Below are 22,587 nucleotides of genomic sequence, written 5' to 3' on the forward strand. Positions count from 1 at the left end.
TCTGAGAAGATACAGTGAGAATTATATTCACAGTCTTTAGCAGCAGCAGACGAGAAGAATAAGGTGAAGCTTTTCCCACCGTAGCCTTGGGCCAAGTTTGTTGTCTTATCTCCTTCTGCCAGCTACCATTTCTTGAGATCTGAGAAATATCATTCATATGTTGCCATATTCCACTTCTCAGAGCTAGGCAGAGAATCTACATATGTGCAAACTACAATTAGCATATTTCACTTGCATTCTAAATATGCAAATTACCACATTAGTTGTAGCACTTTTTTTCTTCCACTGTTTCATCCTTCATACTACTTTTGCACTTCCAGCTGTAAAGCAGTAAAATGTAATGTTAAAGTGCTGAACAGAGAACAAGGAGACAAAAGTTCAAATCTCTTCTTGGTTACAGAATTTACATCTTAGCAAAACTCCTTACAGGAGTCTAATTTCCTTCTTGCATTCTACAGCCTGCAGCAATTGTTCTCCCTTCTCTCCTTATCACTCTCTTGCCCCATCTTTTACCCTCACAAAGAATTCTGCTCTGCTCCTTGTATCTGTCACTGCATTGCTCATCCTCTTTTACGTGCCTTTCCCTCCTTCTCTATCTGCATTCTTTCTCCTGCCTTACCCTTGTTTCACCTTGTGCCCTCTCAAGTCTCTCCTACCCCCTTCCTTGTCTCACCTCCCTCACCCTTGCAATGCACTTCTCTTGCTTCTTGCCTACTTTTGTTCACATGTAATTCTCTCTTCCCTTACTCCCCCTCATTTTCAATGCATTCCTCCACCACCTGCGCAACTCACACGTCCTTCCTTTGTGTCTAAGAGCTCTAGGCAGGGGGTGGATTTATTTCTTGCAGAACAATTGCACAGCAGAGTGTTTTCACAATTTGTTCCATATCAATTTATTTTGTTTTCAATGAAGATGGTCCACCAGGCAGGGGGGAATGGCATGCCTAGAATCCAGGTTAAATCCGGCCAAACGTATGATATCGACCTGCTCTCCGACGGTTTAAACTTACTTGTCAGATAGATCTTTGCAGTGGTCACGGGTGGTCAGCTCTCATCCTCTGTTCCGCTATCTGGTTGGAGTGTCCCCAGGGCTCTGTCTTGGGTCCCCCTTCTGTCCTCATACACACTGTCTCTAGGTAAACTCATCAGTTCTTTTGGTTGTCTCCTATCATCTGTACGCGCGGACACTCAGCTGTATCTCTCCACTCCTGACTTTCGACGAGGCTTTTGAACAGAAGTTTCTTCGTGTCTGACTGCCAATCTCCAATGGATGCGGCTCGGCGCTTGAAGCTCAACAGGTCAAAAAGTGCTACAAGATCCCTCTGCATACAGATCTCAGTATGACATAGGTTCAGGGTGACCAGATGTCTCCAACACCAAGGATGGCAAGGCACCGCAAACTGTAGGGCATGCAAGAAAAACGTAGGACGTGACCAAAGAAAAGCCCAAAACACTCCTAGAAATAAATATCAACCCATCCTTCTTAGTCATGCTCTAAATGAAATTTCTCCCGGACAGAAGGCTGGAATGTAGGCCCTGTCCTGGAAAAAGAGGACATTGAATCATCCTGCTCACCCTCTCAAGTGAGCTCAGACTCCACTAATACCTGCTTACCATCACTACAGAGGATGAGTCTAACTCTGATTGCATCACGCCGCAACAATCATCTGGTGTGACACCCCATGGCTCAATGCTATGGAATTCTGGGAGTGTCGTTTGTTGCAGCACCAGGTTAAACACCCTTTTAACTGTCGTGGTTCAATGCTATGGAATTCTGGGAAGTGTTGTTTGTTGCAGGACCAGGTTTGACGCCTCTTTAACTGTCGTGGCTCAATGCTATGGAATTCTGGGAAGGGTCTTTTGTTGCAGGACCAGGTTTGACGCCCCTTTAACTGCCATAGCTCAGTGCTATGGATTCTGGGAAGTGTCATTTGCTGCAACAAACAATTCTATGGTTATGGTGGTAGTTAAAGGGCTGTGAAACCGGATTATTGCTGCAGTGTGGATGCAGCCTCAGTGGTTCCCAAACTTTGGTCCTCCAGATCAGTGGTCCCCAAACTGTGCTCCTCTTTAAGGGATTTTGGACTTCAGCTCCCAGAATCCCAGACTATTGCCCAACATGGCTGACGCTTCTGGGAGCTGAAGTCCAAATCTTTTAAAGGACAGTTTTGGGACCACTGCTCCAGATGTTTGGGACTTCACCTCCCAGAATTCCAGACGGCTGGCCAAGCTGGCTGGCACTTCTGGGAATTGAAGTTCAAAACACCTGAAGGGCCAAAGCTTGGGAACCACTAAACCAGTGGGTCTCAACCTTGGGTCCTTCAGACATTTTAGCCCTCAGCTCCCAGAATCCCTGATCATTTGGGCAAACTGGCTGGGACTTCTGGGAGTTGAAGTCCAAAACATTAGGAGAGGGGCAAAGGTTGAGAACCACTGCACTAAACCTTTTCCAAGGAGGAGGGCAGCCCCTTGTTACAAAGCCAAAAGGCCAAAAAGAAAGAAACACCCCTCTCTGTTTTTCAGCCCCATGGCGAGAGGGGCTAAGAAGGAGGGCTGAGGCAAGAAGAGGGCAGCCAGCCTCCCCCGGGGAAAGGGGCAAGAAGGAGTAGAGCTTTGCTTCGCCATGAAGCCCCCTTGAAACTGAGGGGAATTTCCTTAAGGGGTGAGTTCTGCAGTGGGGTTTGGACCTTCAGGGGGCAAAATCCCTTGGCATAGTCTGTAGAACCAATACCCAGAGAGCCCTTGTAGCCCCTTTGACACTGCACTAAAGAAAGAAACTGGCAGCAGGAGCTTTCCTCCTTCCTCAGAGCCTGAAGTCTAGGGATTGGGAAGCTCCAGCTGCCAACCGCTTTCCTTAGTTCAGTCTCAAAGGAGCTACAAGTCAAAGAAAAATGTCAGAGAGAACCAAAGGAAAGTTTAAAACACACACAACAGCAGTAACAACAAAATCTCAGACAGTTTTGTTGTTGTTGTTGTTGTTTTTAAACGTCCCTTTGGTTCTCTCTGACATTGTTGAGAGAGCAGACTGATAGAACTGTAACTCCAGACTCCTGAGTGTGTGGCTCCAAAGTGGAGGGATGGCTCCAATGGGCCGAAGGGGGAAATGGAGGAGCTGCTGGGTGGCGCCCAGCCCCTTCCCCTGCTGCCTGGCTCTAGTCTCCCCTCGGACGGGAGGGAAGCAGGGGCCATATACAGTCCAGCAGCAGGAAGGTATAGGCGCTGTGGGAGAGGAGGAGGAGGAGGAGGCGGAGCTGCTGCTGCTGCTGCTGCCGCTTCTTTTGCTCCTTTCTTCTCCTTTTCCTTCAGGAGGGGAAAAGGCGCGCGTGAAGAGAGAAACCCAGGCACCTTTGCCTTCCTCCTCTTCCCTCCTTTTGTGGCAGAGGGGCTCCTCAGGTAGAGTGCTTCCCATGCTTCCCTCTCTGTCTTCTTCCTCACCTCTGGCCTGAGGGTCTGCTTCTTGGGCTCCTTTTATATTATTCTTATTCTTTATCCTGGATTGCATCCGCACTGTGGAAAGAAAGAATGCAGTTTGATACCGCCTTAACTGCCCTGGCTCCATGCTATGGCATTCTGGAAACTGGAGTTTGTTGGAGCACCAGAGCCCCTTAGTCTGACATTTCAGATTAACCCTGCAGAAATCAATCCACTTTGGAGACTGTGTGTTAACTGCCTGGCTCAGTGCTGGGGGAAATCCTGGGAAGTGTAGTTTCTTGTGGCACCAGAGTTCTCTGACAGAGAAGGCTCAATATCTCACAAACACTACAGTTCCCGGAATATCTCATGATTGACTCAAGGCAGTTAAAGTGGTCTCAAACTGGATTGTTTCAGCATCTATGTCTCTGAATTAAATCCTCTGCTGGAGAGCTCTAGTGGTATCAAACTGCATTTCTTTCTGCAGTGCAGACCGTCAGTTTACTTTGTTCGTCTGGGAGTCAAACAATCATTTGTGGGTTTTTTCAAGCTGTGAAAGGCTGCATCCACATGGCAGAGAGAACTCCGGTAGACGCTGCTTCAGCTGCCATGTCTCACTGCCTGAGGAGTTTTAGGATTTGTAGTTCGAGGTGGCACTAGAGCTCTGTGACAGAGAAGGCCCAGTGTGGTGGAGTGTAGAGAAATCTTGTAGCATCTTTGGGACAGAACTAAAAGAAGAAGTTGCCAGCACGAGCTTTCGTAGACTTCAGTCTGCTTCCTCAGAGGCGTGTGGTGGAGCGGTTTGAGTGCTGTGCTCCGTGGAGGATAGGGCTTGACTCCCCACTTGAGCATCAAAACCCACTGGGTGACCTGGGGTAAGATGCACTCTCAGATGCTCAGAGGGTGGCAACGGCAATCCCCATCTGAGGAAACCTGCCGAGAAGACCCTATGATGGCTTTGGCTGATAGCTACAACCCTTCCTGGAGCCAGGGGAACTGGAAACGGCAGTACATGCGCTGGTAACCTCACAATGTGACTTCTGTAATGCACTCTACATGGGCCTACCCTTGTGCCTAGTTCGGAAACTTCAATTAGTACAAAATATGGCAGCCAGATTAGTCTCCAGAAAATCTAAAGGTGACTATGTAACACCAGGTCTAAAATCTCTTCACTGGCTGCCTATTAGTTTCCGGGCACAGTAGAAGGTGTTGGTAATAACCTTTAAAGCTGTTCGTGGCTTGGGTCCAGCTTTCTTGAGGGAATTCCTTCTTCCATATAATCCACCCCGCTCACTTAGGTCCTCTGGGAAAAACTTACTGCAGCCAATAAAGACCAGGCTGGCAGTCATCTGCTACTCCTAAATTATGGAATGGCCTGCCGGAAGAGATCCGACACATCGCCAATCTTGACAGCTTTAAAAAGGCTATCAAGACGGATCTCTTCTGGCAGGCCTTCCCTGATTGATCGACCCAGCTCCACTGATATGGATTGCCCCAATGATTACCAAGATGTTTTGCTTCTGTTATTACTGTTTTAAATGATTTTAACTATGTTTTAATGTTTGTTGTATTATAATTATGTGGATTTGTTTTAAGGAAGGGGGGATAAAGGGATTTATTTTATTGCATTATATGTTTTTATGGATGTAAGCCACTTTGATCTTATTGAAGAGGCGGGAGAGAAATAAATTTTATCATTGTTGTTGTTGTTGTTGTTGTTGTTATTGGTTCTCCTCAGGGTCGCCATAAGTAAAAAATGACTTGGAGGCACACACCACCAATGCAATGGCATACCAAGACTTGGTGTCACCCAGTGTGTGTGGAGGCAGTGGCATCTGCTTAGAGATACTTCTCCCAGTCAAACAAAGTGTTCAACTAACTTAGCAGATAGAGAGATGGCTGTGTGTTCATCTGAAGCAAGGAGAAATTGAGAGGCCAGGCAGAAATTAGAAGCAAAACAAAAAAGTACAGACTGTGATCATGACTGTGAAGGGGAAACCTTAGTGAAGGGCTCACAGTTAGCATCGCCATTCACGAAGCAGTGTTACAACTATGCAAATGTCAAAACGCTACTAAGCTGGTTAACACCTTCAGTGCAAGGAGTGGCACTTTTTGGTCTGTTGCAGAATCCTTGGTGAGGTAGAAGGAATTTTTGTTGTTGTTGTTAACTCATCTATATGGTCACCGAATAAAGTGCAAGCTTTAATTGGTAGGTTATTAAACTTTTCTTTGGCCAGTAACAAATATCTTCTTGAGGAGCTGTAGCTGTGGCCTACAACTTGCCAAGAAAATGTAAAGATTTCAGTCTGGGGAGTTGGAATGCCAAGGGGCTAAGTGATTGTTGGTCCTGGGAATGCTTCATTAGGCAAAAAAATGCTGACCCTGACCATTTGTGCCTTTGAGTAAGGCTACTTGGAGAGAGGTTTCATTTGTATGAGTTGCAGTTTTGCCCTCAAACACCCTTTATGGGATATGCAGACATGTTTGGGGTTTTCCTGGACCCCAGGGGAGATTTTGGGACATTTTGAGGCAGATAAATACATAAATAAATGGTGGGGTCTGTGTGTGAAATTTCACAAAATTTTGCTTTGACTCTGACAGAATCTTCAAATATGACAAAATGACCTGTACACCCCATAGAAATCATTTCTGTCATTTGGAGCAAAACAAAATATTTTGACCCCCAGAGGCTACAAGAATGGCCCTGTGGAGCACATTTTGCCCACCCCTGCTCTAGACATTAGGAACTGGCATGTAATGGAGACTTTGCTGCTTAACCAGCCAGCAGGAAAAGACAGAAGGGAGACCTAAAAACTGGGCCATCTGTTTTGGAGCATACATCTGTGACTGACTATCCCTTCACAAGAGGTCCTCACCACAGGCAGTGTAGATTGCCAGGCAGAGCATGTCTCTTGTTTGCTGTGCCGTTTGCAGAATTGCTTACAATATTGTGAGGAAATGATTAAAATCTGGGTGTTTAGCAAAAAGGGTTTTATTTGTGCAGGTCCATCTCTGGTCGTTCCTCCTTTCTTTTCCTCTTTCCAACAGCACATTCATTTCTCTGTCTATTTACTCATGTGAGTTCTAAGGGTTTTACTCCCCAGTAGATATGTTTGGAACTCCAGCCAAGTCTTTTCTGAACAGGCAAATTGTATCTGGTGTGTAATTTACAGGGGTGTTTACAACTGGGTCATTCTTGTTCTTTGTTTAGCATGCATAATATTTAAGCTAATTCCCAGAATCCCCCAGCTGACAGTGCTGTCAGCCATACTAGCTGGAGGTACATGGTTATAAAAAGTTATGTTTACAAATTCTGCCCCAGACAGAATCAGTGCAACTAGAACCAGGTTGTCTGTGCTGTGTTCTTTAAAAAAATGCACATTTGAAGGTTGCTTTGTTACTTTATTACTGCTAAAAATGTTGTTTCCCAGTCCCAGTGACCAATAATATTTCTGTACAGAATATTCTGTTCTCTATGCTTATTTTCCAAGAAGTCCCACTTAAAAATGCCAAAGTCCTGATCATTTTTAAAATAACAAACACACATATACAATTCATTTTATAAAAATTGCTTTTCTTTTTTTCTGTGTACAAGATCCAATTACCCTAGAAATAATCCAGTTTTATTAAGTGAGGCGTAGTGATCTGAGTGTTGGACTGTGACTCTGGAAGCCAGGGTTCAATTCCCTGCTCGGCTACGGAACCTACTGGGTGAACTTTGACAAGTAACATGCTCGCAGCCTCTGGAGAAGGCAATAAATAGCAAACCTCTGAACAAATCTTGCCAAGAAAACCCCATGATGGGTCGGCCTTAGGGTTGCCATACGTCAGAAACAACTTAAAGGCACACAACAACAACAAAGTATTGTAGTGGCAGTGAATGTCACAGTTGGCTTGTAGACAGAAGTGGCTGGCCACCAAGACCTGGCCCAGGATGTTGGTTCTTGAGCAACATGATTCAGCAGTCACTCTTTTTAATTCTTTTGAACAAGGTAAGTATCTTTTGAACAAGGTAACTGTAAGTACTGGACTAACTTTAATTGAATGGTCTCCCAATGGTGTCTGAATCTGGTTCTTTCTCTCTATTAACTTCCCTTTATTGTTTTGCTTACTGGAATGTTTGTCCTACAAATAATGCAAAAAGCTGTCAGATGACTGTCACCATCAACATATGAGTGTTACTGTTTGTGTTGCTATGAACACTCCTTTCTAAATGATTGCCGTAATAATCGCTCAGACCTAGAGGCTCTAGTGTACTGATCTGTCTATAATTCTTTCTACACCTGATCAAGTGGGTTACAGTCCACAAAAGCATATGTCAAATGAAATTTATTCATCCTTAGTGCTATATTTCTCTGTGTTGTTTTTGCTACCCCTGGACATTTCTGTAATTTCTCTATTTCATTTCTCTTTTATGTCATATTCTCTCCGTATACAATTGTGTATATCTGTGTACCAGTTTGTAACACTTCATTCATCTGACAATGTAGACACTAGTCTACTGAAGCTATGTTAGATTTTTTAATATTTCAGGATGTCTCAAAACACTTTGTGATATCTTTAAGTATCAGGTATCTTTAGTGAGGTGGTCATTTGGCTATCGGCAAGATGCTTAATTTTCAAAAATATATTAAAAGTGTCTTAATTTTAGAGAATAAGTCATGGTAGCTTCTATATTTCATTACTATAGCAACAACACTGGTCAAGTAATCATGCTATTTTTGAACCAGGGAATCTGGGTCTTTGGCTGTTATTTGCAGTAATTTTCAGGACCACTATGAATCTGCACTAGAGTTTCCTTTGGGTTCACCCTGCCCAGGCATAGTTCACCATCTTTCGGGTTCTAGTATGCATACTCACACTCCACTTCCCTGATGGGGCAAGCAAGATGAGCTAGTTATGTGCCCTCCGCTTGGTCGCAAAAATGAGAACCCACCTTGACAAATCTGGGAGCTCAAGGTTCTTTTGGGATGAATTGGAAGAGGCTCTGAATCTCTGTGAGGCACAGTATCCTAAGGCAACCATAGTGGTGTGTGGCGATTTCAGTGCTTGTGTTGATTCAAGTTCTAACAAAAAGGAAAATGCTCTTCGCCTGAACTGTAATGAGGTTTTTGTTTTTTAATCTGATTGTTTTTCTTTGGACAAAGTGGTAAATAAAGAAGGGATGAAATTAAGTTCATGTCCTACTTGCAGTTCATATGCTTTCAAAGCAGTAATTCTAAGGGATATTTTACATTTCTTACATTTCATCTTCTGCTCTTCAAAGCTATTGTCCTATAGAATGTGCTGTAATATTTTAGACCACCCAGAAAGTGATCATCTATCTATCCTTCTGCCCATTTCTATATTAGCTATTCAACTGCCTCCTCCACCTATTGATCCGACCTGGAACAATGAATGCAAGCTACAGGAAAAGAGATTCCACCTCAACATTAGGAGGAACTTCCTGACAGTAAGGGCTGTTCAACAGTGGAACACACTCCCTCGGAGTGTAGTGGAGTCTCCTTCCTTGGAGGTCTTTAAACAGAGGCTGGATGGCCATCTGTCGGGGATGCTTTGATTGAGAGTTCCTGTATGGCAGGCGGTTGGACTGGATGGCCCTTGCAGTCTCTTCCAACTCTATGATTCTATGATCCGGCCAAGGGAACAATAATTAGGGGAAATGCTAAAGTGCTCTCTTTCTGTTGAACATTCCATCCAGGACTATCTTACAGTAACTGTCAGTTAACACATAAAGTTAATTAGTGGTCAGACCAACGTTCTTCCTGAAACTGAAGGAAGAGGAAAGTTACTGTTGGCTTTCATGAATAAGCCTTTCACCATATACTTAGGGCACATTCAACAACATCAGTTACTGAAATAAAATTCAGACCAATTGCAGTAACTTAGGGCCCATACAGACAGGCCAAAATAAAGCTGCTTCGGGTCACTTTGGAGGTATGCTGTTTAAATGATGCATGCATCCTAGGAGTCCGGAAGCCATGCCAAAGCCATAATCCAGTCCAGCATACCTCCAAAGTGACCCAAAGCAGCTTTATTTTGGCCTGTCTGTATGGGGCCTTAATTTGAGTACCTATAGTAACAAATACATCTAACTTTGCATAAGCAGTCATGCTTGTACAATGGAAGTACGTACTTCAACTTCTGCTCCTTCCACATTATACTGGTGGGTTGGGTGCATGAGAGAGAAGGAATCAGTTTTGCTGACCAAAGTTGTTGCATCAGTGAGAGACTGCTATTTGCATTTGAACAACACAAATCAAGAGAGCAGGAGAGGATTTTATTTTTAAGCTCTCTACACAATCCAAGAGTACCTTCATAAAGCTGGAGGTGGAAATCCAAAATCAAAATACTCAAAAATCCAAAATTGTCCACATGGGTATATGAGATAGTGACTCCTTTACTTTCTGATGGTTCAGTGCACAAACTTTGTTTCACGAACAAAATCATGAACTATATTGTGCATAAAATTACCTTCAGATTATGTGTATAAGGTATATATGAAGAATAAATGAACTTCATGTTTAGACTTAGGTCCCATCTCCAAGATAACTCATTATGTGTCTGCAAATATTCCATAAAACAAAAAAATCCAAAACACTGCTGTTCCCAAGCATTTGGGATAAGGGGTATGCAACTTGTATTCAATTTGTACTCCAGCCTCATCATTCAAGGTTGTTGCAGACCTCATTTCTTCAAGCTGTAAAACAGGTACTGCCTGTTACTTCAGTGGATTAGACAAATAGCTAACATAAAGAATGCAATACTACACCTCACCATTTATCTGCAATTGCCATGATGCTGATGATGGCATATGTGTGATGTCTGTACACATAACTATAGCCAAATATCTAACAAAACTTCGTTCTCTTTAAAATAAGTTTCCCATATTCTTTCTTGGCATTTTCTATATCTTTTTCTTGTGAGATGATTATACATATCTTGAAAATGTACCCATACAGGTATGTTGAAACAAAATACTTTAAAATGCAGATATTTTAAAATGGCAACTTATATTCTGTTTGCAATGTATTTCTAGTATTCCTGGCAGGGAGTCTCAGCATGGTATAGTGGTTTGAGCATTGGGCTATGACTCTGGAGGCTAGGGTTTGAATCTCTATTCGGACGTGAAAACCCTCTGAGTGACCTTGAGCAAGTCATATTCTCTCAGCCTCAGAGGATGGCAGTGACAAACCCCATCTAAAGAAACTTGCCAAGAAAACCCTGTGGTAGGGTCACCTTAGGGTTCCATGAAGTGTCCTACATTTCAGCTTTCTGTCAGGAGCAATTTCAGAATGTTCTCCATTTTGAGCACAGCTAAGAAGCATGGATTTACATTTATTTGAGTGTTTTTACCTTTTATTTTGTAATGCTCTATATATTTCTTGAATGTCCTCCATTTTGCAGTATCTTGTCCTGGTCCCTCTGCTCCGCCTGCGTTTCTCCTTTCATGGATGGAGAGTATCAGCCGGACTCACTTCTTTTTCCTCCCCATATCTTTTCAGCATCTTATTTATTCTCATTTAACAAAGGCTGATTCTTCCTCTCTCTCTCTCTCTCTCTCTCTCTCTCTCTCTCTCAAAAAAAAAAAATAGCCCAGAAAATAAGGTCAGAGCTGTTTATATAAGATGTGAAGGGATCTTGCAGGACCTTTGAGACTTTGGTTCAAAACGCACTGCAGAAATAATCCTGCTTGAAACGTCTTTAACTGCTCTGGCTCAGTACTAGGGAATTCTTAGAACTGTAGTTTTGTGTCAGAGAGCTCTGTTGCCACAATAAACTACAGTTTCCCAGGATTCCCTAGCAATGAGCCTGGCCAGCTATGTCTTTAAACTTTATACAAGATGCTCTCATTCAGCACTTCAGCTAAAGAGGGTGTGCTCCCCATGTGTGTGGCGTTTGACTCTGAAATGCAGAACTTCTCAAAGGCTGGTGCCACAATAAACCTGGAGCCTTTGCTGTATAGCAGAATTCAAAGACATAGCCATGTTAGTCTGGAAAATTAGTATCCAAAGGGATCTTGTAGTACCTTTGATATGTAAACCCACTGGGTGACCTTGGGCAACTTACACTCTCTCAGCCTTAGGGGATGGCAGTGCCAAACCCCATTGAAGAAACCTGCCAAGAAAACCCTGTGATAGCTTCACCTTAGGGCCTCCATAAGTCAGAAACAACATGAAGGCACACAACAACAACAAAAGTAGCTTATAAATACTCAATGTTACACATTTGATTTCAGTTCTTAATTATGTCAGTAACAAATTGAAGGCACACAACAACAAGAATTCCTGGTATTAATTAATAACTAAACTCGGGGTGGGACCATTCCTCTTTGTTCTAAAGAGGAATAAAGAAGAATTTTAGAAGAATGGATACATTATTCTGTTGTCATGAATTTTTAATACTATCATATCTTTTTAAGGAGCTGAATACTTCTGGCTAAAGTTGGAAAACATGCCCAAAATAAAAACCTTTCTACAATTAGAAAGGTTTCTAGTACTTTGAAGGGAGGCTAATCTTTCATTTTGTGAAAAGGCACAATTTTAATGGGCCCAAGGTGAAGTTAGTTGACTTCTTTGCTCCCATTTTTCCTTTTTCCGTCTTAAATCACAGTTGACATCCAGTTGCAAGGTCCACTTAGAGAAGACCCATTGAATCAGTGTGACTTACATAGTGTTGACTTACCATTCAGCAATTGATTCAATAAGTCTACTCTGTTTGGAACTAGCAATTGGATTTATACAGTGTGCCCACCTGTATGTGGGCACAATATACACAGCTTCAAGCTTATGCTAAAGCTGCATGACAATAAAACATATGGTGAGCACGGCCATGGCATGCGCACCACATGGCACCGCAAGCACATGTCCCATTGTTTTATGCAGGGGAATCCAGAATGGATACCCCACATAAGGGAAGGGCCCACTGTACCATGCTTTTAATCTGTGTCTTTGACAAACTTCAAATTCTACAGTATTGTGAAACAAATGAACCAATTTTAGAGCTCTACAGAACTCTTTCATCAGGCCAAATAATACAAAAGACAGTTTTTTGTGGGTTTTTCAGGCTATGTGGCCATATTCTCTGAAGATGCCAGCCACAGATGCAGGCAAAACATCAGGAATAAACTCTCCTAGAACATGGCCACATATCACGAAAAACCCACAAAAAATTATGGATGCTGGCCATGAAAGCCTTTGACTTCACAGTACAAAAGATAATGGGAGAGAACAAAAATTGGGGATGGATGTTGGGGCAGTGAGGTTTATATTTTAAATCTAGTTTCAAACAGAGATTGTGTACTGAATGAATTAATCACAGCTAAGCGTGTCAGGTAATAAATCATACTTTAGATTTAGTAAGCAGAAAATTACTGTTGTCAGTCCACTGTGTCTATGTAAAAGCTGTGAATACCAAAAACATGGATCCATTTGCTTTAAATTGTTCTATTTTAATAACATAAAGTAAGTTCAATTTTTGATTGATTCCTTTATTTTTTGGAATACATTTACAGAATATATGAAAGACATAATAACAAATTAATTTTTTGGGTGCAAAGGGATCTTGTAGCACCTTTGAGACTAGCTGAAAGAAGCTGGTAGCGTGAGCTTTTTGGAGTAAGTGATAAGGAGGACATGTGGGAAGTGAGATAAAATAGTTTTGGTTTCTTAGGCTGTTTCAGAAGAAAAGAAAACAGACAAACTGGACAGCCCCTTATTATATAATCTTTAGAAAAGCAGACCATATATGACCACATAGCTATCCTCCTGGCCCTCTTGATAACAAGTTTTTGTGTTCAGAAATAGAGAGGAAGCCTGGATTGGGAAGCAGCCATTGCTTGTAACCACTGCCCTGCTAGTAACAAAGATGCAATGTGCTTGTTAAAATAATTTCTCTAGCTAATTAATTCATTCCCACAGAATTCATTGTGCTGGTTATGACTTTGAAGCCCTATCCAGACTATCTGAAAGACCATAACTCTTTAGTGAGCCAGCCAGAATCTTGAGATCTATGAGGGAGTGAGTTTTAATATTTCTGCCATTTGTCACAGGTCCATCTGCTGAGGACACATGAAAGATAACGTACTTATCAGAGGAAGACGGGACAGTGTATCTATTCTAAGTTTACTCCTGGGTTGTGGAATTCCCTCTCACAGAAAACAAGACTGACCTCTGCTCTCTTTTCACAAGCAGATGAAGACATTTTTTATTTAACAGGCATTTGGAAATTAACTGGGTGTACAGATGGGTTCTTTTTTTTTTTACACTTTTTTGCACTTTTAAAAAAGTTGTATTTGATTAAATTGTGGATATTTCAACATGATAGCCAATTGTTTTTTAAAAAAATTCTTTTGCATCATTGCGCTTTTAATTGTATCAGGTTTTAAACTTTATTGTAACTTCCTCTTGGGTCCCCTGTTGGGAGAAAGATGACATATTAGAGAGAGAGAGAAAGAAATAGGTGTGGCTTGGATACTCAGTGCAACATTTTTTTCTTAAAACACACTATACAATTTAGTTTTAGCCATCATTACAGCAGATATACTCAAAATAGTTATTGAATCAAAGAGTATATCTTTGGATCTAGCTGAACCCCTCTCTCACTTGCCCCCATTGATGAAATCTCCCTTTCTCCCCCAATTTGCATGCAGTTTTGCAAGCTGCTTGGCACTCAAGTCAGTACAGTACCTAGGCCATAGCAAATGTGAACTGAAAACATGACGAGTGATTGCTGTGAGGGGGCAGCCCAATGTTGACCTGGCACCTTGCCACCCTTTCTAAGTTGTTTTGAAAAGGATATCTGTTTAATGGGGAGAGGAGGGGGCTAGTGGCTTTTAAACAGGGGTGTGAGTTACCCATTTGGAATCTGTGCTGTTCCAAACAGGTCTTCTCAATAAGGCTATAGGTAACAGATTTCAAGGTTTGCCAAGAACAATAGGTGCTGTTGTGTGGAGGCACAAAGGCCCTCTCTGTTTTGGGCAGCTTTTGGCTGGTTTGCCCTTTCTGCTGAAATTCTCTTCTCTTCCTTTTTAATTTGTAAGAAGTAATTATCCTGCCATCACAGGATGGTAAAGGCAAGCTTAGGTTTCTTTAATAAAGTGGTGTCGGTGGAAGTCTTGATTATCATCTCAGGCTAGCTGAGCCACCATCATCCCTTTCACAATGGGGCTGATGTGAGGGTGTCAAACAAGCCCCATAGGCAAGAAAGGAGTTTGCACAATGATGGCCCTTAATGGATTATTCCCACAGGGAAGGACTATTTGAAGACAAACATAGTGGAAAAAAATCACAAAGAGTTGCTTGGTAATTGTACAACATAATTTATGACTACTTTCGTATCCCACCCAACCTTTCACAATGAACAAATACTCATTTTAGAAATGTTCCTTTTTAAGATTCCACCTGTATTGTTTTCCTTTTTTATGAGATGTCTGTTCTCAGAAAAAGCCTTGCATAGATCTTGCACTGTTCACATACCCCTGAAATCCGTACACTCTCTTTTCTCAAATACGCATAGTGTTAGCAAATGTTTCCCAAAAGCTTTCTGCCATTGTAAAGTCTTTTGTTTGATGCTTCAGATTGCATTCTTTGGAACAATAGTGTGGTATCTTACAGAAACTGTTCTCCTTTACACAATCTCAGCAGACCCCATGTTAAATCTAAATGAATAGTTAGGTGTTTTATGTTTGCTGAGGGAGCCATCGTTCTTTTAAAATTTTATCCTTCTCTCTCTTGACCTCAAGTGGAAGAAGAAACCTTGATGTTGGCCAGGTTATATAGTTTTGTGATGACTTTGAATTGCACACAGCTTGCATGTGACTGTGAGTGATCACCAGTTTAAAGAAATGTTGTGATTCATGGTCGAGTTTGGAGGGGGCACACATAATATCTGCCACAGTGTTATTATCTTCTTGTCTAATCCAGTTACAGATGTACAAAAGCAATAAAACTTACCTAGAATACATGATGCTTGAATCTAAATTTATCATTGCTAATAAGCTAGCAAGCTAGTAAAATGTGGGCTAGACTATGCAACTGTTAGGTAGATTTGTAATTGCAATGACTCCTCTTCATCTTGGAGAGAAGTGACCATCAATGACTTGGATGAAAGAATAAAGGGCATGCTTATCAATCAAATTAGGAGGAGCAACTAATACTCCAGAGGAGAGGATCAAAATTCAAAGTGACCTTAATAGATTAGAAAGCTAGGCCAAAACTAACAAAATGAAGCTCAACAGGAAGAAATGTAAGGTATTGCACTTAGGCAGAAAAAATGAAATGCATATATATAGGTTGGGGGACACCTGGCTTAACAATACTACATGGGAAAGTGATCTAGGGGTCCTAGTAGACCACATGTTGAACATTAGTCAGCAGTGGGATGCAGCAGCTAAAAAGGTCAATGCAATTCTAGGCTGCATCGATAGAAGTATAGTGTCAACATCCAGGGGGGTAATAGTGCCATTCTGTTCTGCTTTGGTCAAGCCTCACCTGGAATACTGCGTCTAGTTCCGAGTATCACAATTCAAAAAAGATGCTGATAAGCTGGAGTGTGTCCAGAGAAGAGAAGGGAAACCATGCCCTATGAAGAGTGATTTAGGGAGCTGGGTATGTTTAGCCCTCAGAGTGTAGCAGTCTCCTTCTTTGGTGGTTTTTAAACAGGCTGATGGCCATCTGTAAAGAATGCTTTGATTGTGTGCCCATACAGATGCTGGCAAGGTACAATCATGCCCCCTTCACTCCCCTCTTCACCCCATGCCCTCTCTTTGACTGTCTGGTTTGTGCATGCTTTACTTATCTCCATGAGAGGTGTCATGGTTTCTCTTTTGGGCATTGTTACTCTCACCACTTGGGCACGGCAGCTCCATCCCTTCTAAATGCGCTCCTGTGACAGGGCGTTTATATGCACAATTAGGGTTAGGGTTTGGATAGAGCGCCCCTGTAGCGTGACTCTGGCATCATGGCATTTAGATGTGCAAGCGAATGTGTGCACTTTCTGGAAAGAAGTGGAAAAATCCAGCTCCTTTTTAGTTTGGTTTTTCTCCCGTAGCATGGCTTGGGAGTGGTTTCCAGCTGGCTTTGAGGCATGCATCATCTAAATGCCCCACCTCGAAGCTGGCCGAAAACCTACTTATTTGGACCATCTGTTTTGCCTCTAAGGTACTTGGCAGGTTGTTTCTGTTAAGACAAACCCATTTCTGACAACCTTGCCTCTTTGGAGAAAGCATGAGTACACAGGGCACAATACAAGCACCAGGCACAGTACAAGGTGTTGGTTATAACCTTTAAAGCCCTATATGGCATAGGTCCAATCTATTTTGAGGGATCGCCTGCTTCCATATAATCCGCCCGCACCCTCAGGTCCTCTGGGAGGAATCTTTTGCAGCCTTTAAAAACCAGACTAACTGCTACCTCCCAGAGGGCCTTCTCTGCAATTGCTCCCAAACTATGGAATGGCCTGCCGGACGAGATCCATCAAATTGCCAGCTTAGACAGCTTTTAAAAAGCTGTCAAGATGGATTTCTTCCGGCAGGCCTTTCCTGAATAAAAGTGTCCGGCCACAGAATGACTGCCCCCCACATCATGTATCAGCCCACCGCTCTGTCCTCGCTGTATTTTATTGTGTTTTTAATAGATGTTTTAATTGTAATTTGTTTAATCCTGTTTTAAGGGGGGGGAATTTGGGACATAAACGTGGATTTTAACATGTTGTAGCCTCTTTGAATGTCTTGTCATAGAAAAGCGGGATATAAATAAAAGTTTTATTTATTATTATTATGAAGGCAAATATAATTTATTCCTATTGTTGTAATGTATTCATCCACCTATCTCAGGGCCACTTCACACAACAGAAACTGTGTACATTTGAGATAGCCAATACATAAGGAGTCACAAAGGTGATCCATGCCCCCCCCCCCCAGCAAATGTATCTTGCTCCCCAGCACAGCAAATCTGAGAGTCTGTCAGGTGCACACAGTGTGTTCAAGTATGTCTGTAATATGTTTTATGCATATAGCTTAAAATCAGATGTTCAAAGTTGTAGAAAACATAACTTAAATCAGGCAAATAACAAACAAACAAAAACGTTTCCAAACTTGGTTTCCTACTGGAAATATTTTTTCACAATCAGCAGAGATGAATTGCAGTTATATATGTGAAAGCTTCTTCCCTGCATTGTTGCCATCAGCATATGCATTATGCAATTATGGTTGATTCTTAGTGCAAAATAAAACAGAACAAAAATAGACTACAGTAGAGAACTCCTGAAGCTTCACTGAGAAGTGGAAAAATCCTGAATAGCTTTCTGCCTACACGCCTTCCTTCAAAAGAGGAAACTGATAAAAATGTAGGTGACAGGCATGTCTAATTACCACAGACATTAGTGCTCATGCGCTCAAGTCCCCCTTCTCCTTGTAGGGCTGTGGAAATAAATAAGTCTGGTTGCACTCCCTTGGATGTCCTCTGTTGAGGGGACTGCATGCCAGCAGTGATCAGGCATAAGTGAACAGGAACACCTCTTTTCCCTTTTCCTTCCTGTTCATCAATCCACCATCTCTTTCTCCTCCCTGCACTCCTTCCCCAGCAGAATGGCAGGACAAACAGCCTTCTCTAGCCATAGTTCTGAACTTGCACAAGGTTTTTGTAGTTTAGAGACTTTTTGAGATTGTAGCTCCACTTTCTCTTCCCTCTGGGTTAAGCATAATGAAGATCCTATGTCTAATGAAGAACAGGGAAGCCCTGTGAACAGAGAAGGTAAGAAAATATAAGGTTACCATGTTAGAAAGTCCTTTTCCAAATTCCAAATGCCTCGGCTGCATTGCTTTTGTAGAATGGAAAACATCCATTGATGTATACAGATATTATGAGAACCCTCAAGGAGCCTCCCTATGTTTATGTTTATGTTTTACATAACTTTGAAACTTATAAATTGGTGCTGTTTTTAATGGGGTGATTTATGGAATTGTTTTAAAGTCTTTATTACTGTTGGCTATACTGTAATTTGTTTTAATTTAAGCATTGAGTCACCTAGGCTCCCTTTTTGGGAGAAAGGGGGGTTATAAATAAATGTATAAGTATAGCTAGTGTGATATAATAGTTTGAGAGTTGGATAATGACTCTAGGACTAGGGTTTGACTTCCGTTCAACATGAAAACCCACTGGGTGGCCTTGGGCAATTCACACACTCTCAGCCTTAGAGGCATGCTTGGCCATATTTCCATGATGAAAGCAAACAAATGGAAAATTACTGATCTTTGAACCACAGTTGTACCATGGTTCTAAGATTAGTCTTAGTACTAGAGGTCTTGAAGATGGCCATTGTAACACCCTTTTTAATAATAATAATAATAATAATAATAATAGAATCCAAAGGAATCAAAGCAAGTATAGGCCAGTCAGCTTAATGTCTGTTCTAGGTGCAGTAACTTCTATTGATTCATTTACTTAACCTGCTCAGTTCAACATTTTTGTATCCTACCCTTCTTTTGGTTCAGAAACAGGGTGTGTCTAATATCACAATGGAAATTATCACACTGAGGGTAAGGACAGGAGCAAAGCACATTGCTCCTGTCCTTATCCCACCCCATTCACACTATCAGGGCAAAGACTATCACATCCTGCATGCTTCTCCCATTCTTCTCCCATCAGTGAAGTGTAATGGACCTGTCATTTGGTATGAATGGAAATTTGGTGGAATATGGAACTAAAGGTTATAAATCCAGTGCTTCATGCCAGTGCAATGGATCAATAGAATAAAGTAAGATGCTTTTTAGAATGGTGTATATTGGCAGTGAGAACCACTATGGTAGTGGTTTGAGTGGTGGTCTGGGACTCTGGGAGACTAGAGTTCGAATCTCTGTTCAGATGTGGGAACCCACTGGGTGACCTTGGGCAGGTTGCTCTCTCTCAGCCTCAAAAGAAGGCAAAGGCCAACCCTCTTGGAAGAATTCTTGCCAAGAAAAGCCCATGGTAGGCTCACCTTAGGGTCACTATAATCCAGGCAACAACATATCAGCATGAGGCCATGTGCGCTGAGCCTACTTCAAGTATCCCTCTCCACTCCAGCCTTGGCCTTCTTGAGACCTGCTTTAGCAAATTTCCCAGCACATAGAAGCTTTTAAGCATGTTAAACTGAACATACATAGAGGCCTCCTTCAGATTTCCTAGTCAGCATAAACTCAGGAGTGGGAGGATACAGTGGGATGGGATGGCATTCAAGGTCAGATGCACCTTAACACAAGTAAGAATTCCCTGTTCAGTTGTAATGCCAGAAATTGGCAATTTATGTCAAAGGTTTGGGTAAGATCTTATGTACTCTAGCAATACTATTATTTGTTTCCATGTGATAGTTCTGTTAGAAGACTCAAAAAGTCTATTTTCTCTTTTATTACCTTGCTGTAATGCTTCTGATGTGTAGTTGTTCATAGGTGTATTGAAGTATATTAGCATAATCCTAATTCTCCCATCCCCAGTTTAAATCTCCATGAAATATCTGCTAGCTCTCCAGTTTGAAATGTGTAGCATATTCTTTAAAGAGTTAATATTTCTGTTTTGTGTCATCACAACATGCTCTGTCTGAGTACAGTAATTAATGAAAGAACTGACCAGCATTCACATCTCTGGAATGTTGCTGCTGGTTATCTTTCCTGTCTATCTTTCCATTACTAATGCCTCTCGCATGCAATCTATTTGTTGGCTACTTACACTTTCTATATAGTTTTGTCTTTAAAAAAAGTTGTCATGGTACTGCATGAAATCAAATGAATTACTTGCTCATCTAGAACCAATGCTTTAACCAAAATGCATCATCTGTCTTCAATAGTAATTTAGTAAACTATGTTGACTGCTGGCAATTAATGCATTTTTCACAAGGTATACTCACAGATCTGTTTGTCTGAAAGATTCCAGGCATAAAATTAAACAAGTAGCTATCATCATTTCCTTCTTTTTAAAAGAATGGAACTTTATTTGCCCTTTAACAGGTTTCTGGTCTTTCACCAGTTCTGAAACTGGCAGCTTTAAGATCTGCTCACTTTCCTCTCAAGAGCTATACTTGTTTGCTTTCAGAATCTGTAAGTATTTTTTAATGACTTGTTCCCCGAATAGGTACATCCCTCAAGGAGAATTCTTCTTCTTTTCTTGGCTTCTGTCTGTGTTATGTGGTAGTTTTGTTAATGTGTAAAGGTTAAAGGGAGGGAGGTTTGTCTGTGTGTATGTCTCTTTAATACCTTAGTCTTTCCTTGAAATTTAGTAACAACCTCTGACTGCTGCTAAAAGTAAAGATACAAACATATATTGGTGTGTATTCTTTTGCTAGTTAATGGACAAATACTGTTAAGTAAATCAGTGGGAGTTTAGCATCATCTGGCATGTATCTGGTGTTCTGCTACCAGAGAAATTCTGAGGCAGGTGCTGGTTTCGTAAGATATCCCATTAAGTTTTACAAATTCATGCTTCCTACATCCCAGAGGATCTTCGTTTCATTGGAGCAACTTTTGGAGTGAAGGAGCAGATCTTGGCAAAAACCTTTTTGGACAACAATTTTCAGAAACAAGTTAGTTGAAGGGATTCCAGGGAATGGAGCCCAAAAGGAATTTTCAGAACTCAGGGAACAGAAGCGAAGGAGACATGAAGAGTCCCTTCCATGAGCCTCTGACATAGAAAAAGTGGAGCTAGGCAAGTATTTCTAAACCTAGTACCCTCAAAATGTTTTTGGGGTTCACTCAGAATCTGTTACTCCTATCCACATTAGCTGAGACTGAAGGGAGTGATATTTCAAAATGGTTGGAAGACCAGAGAAAAGTTTGAGAAAACGGGGCTACTACAGATCTCACATTCCAAAGATAACTTTTCCAATCTCAGGAAACCTATGATCTCATCCCACATTTTGGATCTTATTATGTATTCATGTCCTTGATCTTATTTCAGCCTCATATATTCACTTGCAACTTCTGGTCAACATTTATTGATAATAACTTTTTCTTATTCTTAACTCCATCTGATTTTAGTACTGATTCTTCCTGTTTCCATGGGGTATATCTGGATTTTCAATATGCTCACTTGAGAACAAATGCTTCCAAAATACATTTTGATCAACAAATCTGAATGTTGTTCTTTTCTCTCACACTTTTTATGTAGCATTTCATCAGTAAGAATGAGCTCTTGGGATGTTTGATAAGGAAATTTAAAAGTTCCTTTAGAATCATACTCCTTCTATTTTCCTTTAAAAAGGCTATCTCGGTTAATATAAAATATAATATAAAATGACTAACAAAAATGTTTCTGCTCAGACACTTAAACAGATTAGAGCAGTGTTTCTCAAATAGTGGGGCGCGCCCCCCAGGGGGGGGCGCGAGGCTCCGTAAAGGGGGGCGCGAGGTTCTTGTTGTTCAGGCTGCCTGGCCAATGGCTGGACAGCCTGCTCCTGCTGCAGGAGCCTGCCCCAGCTCCAGTCTTCCCCATTGGCCAGCCAGCCTGAAGAGGAGGAGCTTCCTCTCTTTCGAGCCTCGCACGGGCCCAAGGCTGGAGCCTGGAGAGGGCTTTGCAAATTGCGGGCAAGCTGCTTCCTCTTTTCCCCCCTGTTTCTCTTCCTCTTTCCCTCCTCCTCCTCCTCTTATTCTTTTTCCTCCCCTCTTTCTCTTCCCCCTCCTCTTCCTCCTATTTTTCTTCCCCTCTTTCTCTTCCTCTTTCCCCTCCTCCTCCTCCTCTTCCTTTTCTTCCCGTTCCTCCTCCTCTTCTTTTTATCTTTTTTCCTATTCTTCTTCTTTCTTCTCCTTTTCTTCTTTCTCCTTTCCCTTCTTTTTTCTCCCCCTCCTCCTCTGTTGTTGTTGTTGTTGTTGTTGTGTGCCCAACTCCCCCCTTGGCCAGGCCTGCTTTTCCCAACAAGAGGGAAGGCAGGACTTGTGGGGGCCATGGGGGGGGCTGAGTGGGAGGCAAAAGGGAGCCCAGGAGGGAGCCCATCACGCTGCATCCACACTGGAGAAGTAACCCAGTTTGGCTGGCAATGCTTCAAATCTTTTCTGACTCAAGGCTATGGAATTCTGGGAGCTGGAGTGTGTTGTGGGGACCAGAACTCAAAGCCCGATTCTTCTATGTCTCAAGGCTAAGGAATTCTGGGAGCTGGAGTATGTCAGAATTTCTGGCTTATGGCAACCCTGTGGGAAACCCTCCAGGAGAA

General features: G+C 41.9%; 1 protein-coding gene across 5 annotated transcripts in view; it reads left to right on the top strand.

Moving 5' to 3' along the window:
• Window positions 1-3,286: 3,286 nt before the first annotated feature.
• Window positions 3,287-22,587, top strand: part of GCNT1 (glucosaminyl (N-acetyl) transferase 1) — a 27,693-nt gene continuing 8,392 nt past the window's right edge. The window contains exon 1 of one of the 5 annotated variants that reach the window (XM_042455873.1): window positions 3,287-3,393. The gene's annotated coding sequence lies outside the window, so the exon portion shown is untranslated. Of the gene's footprint in view, window positions 3,394-3,881; window positions 4,432-7,050; window positions 7,404-18,142; window positions 18,165-22,587 lie in introns of those variants that run through there. The other 4 variants (XM_042455874.1, XM_042455876.1, XM_042455875.1 and 1 more) reach the window with 4 other exon arrangements.

The sequence above is a fragment of the Sceloporus undulatus genome, chromosome 2, assembly GCF_019175285.1.
Source record: "Sceloporus undulatus isolate JIND9_A2432 ecotype Alabama chromosome 2, SceUnd_v1.1, whole genome shotgun sequence".
In the NCBI taxonomy this organism is placed as follows: domain Eukaryota; kingdom Metazoa; phylum Chordata; class Lepidosauria; order Squamata; family Phrynosomatidae; genus Sceloporus; species Sceloporus undulatus.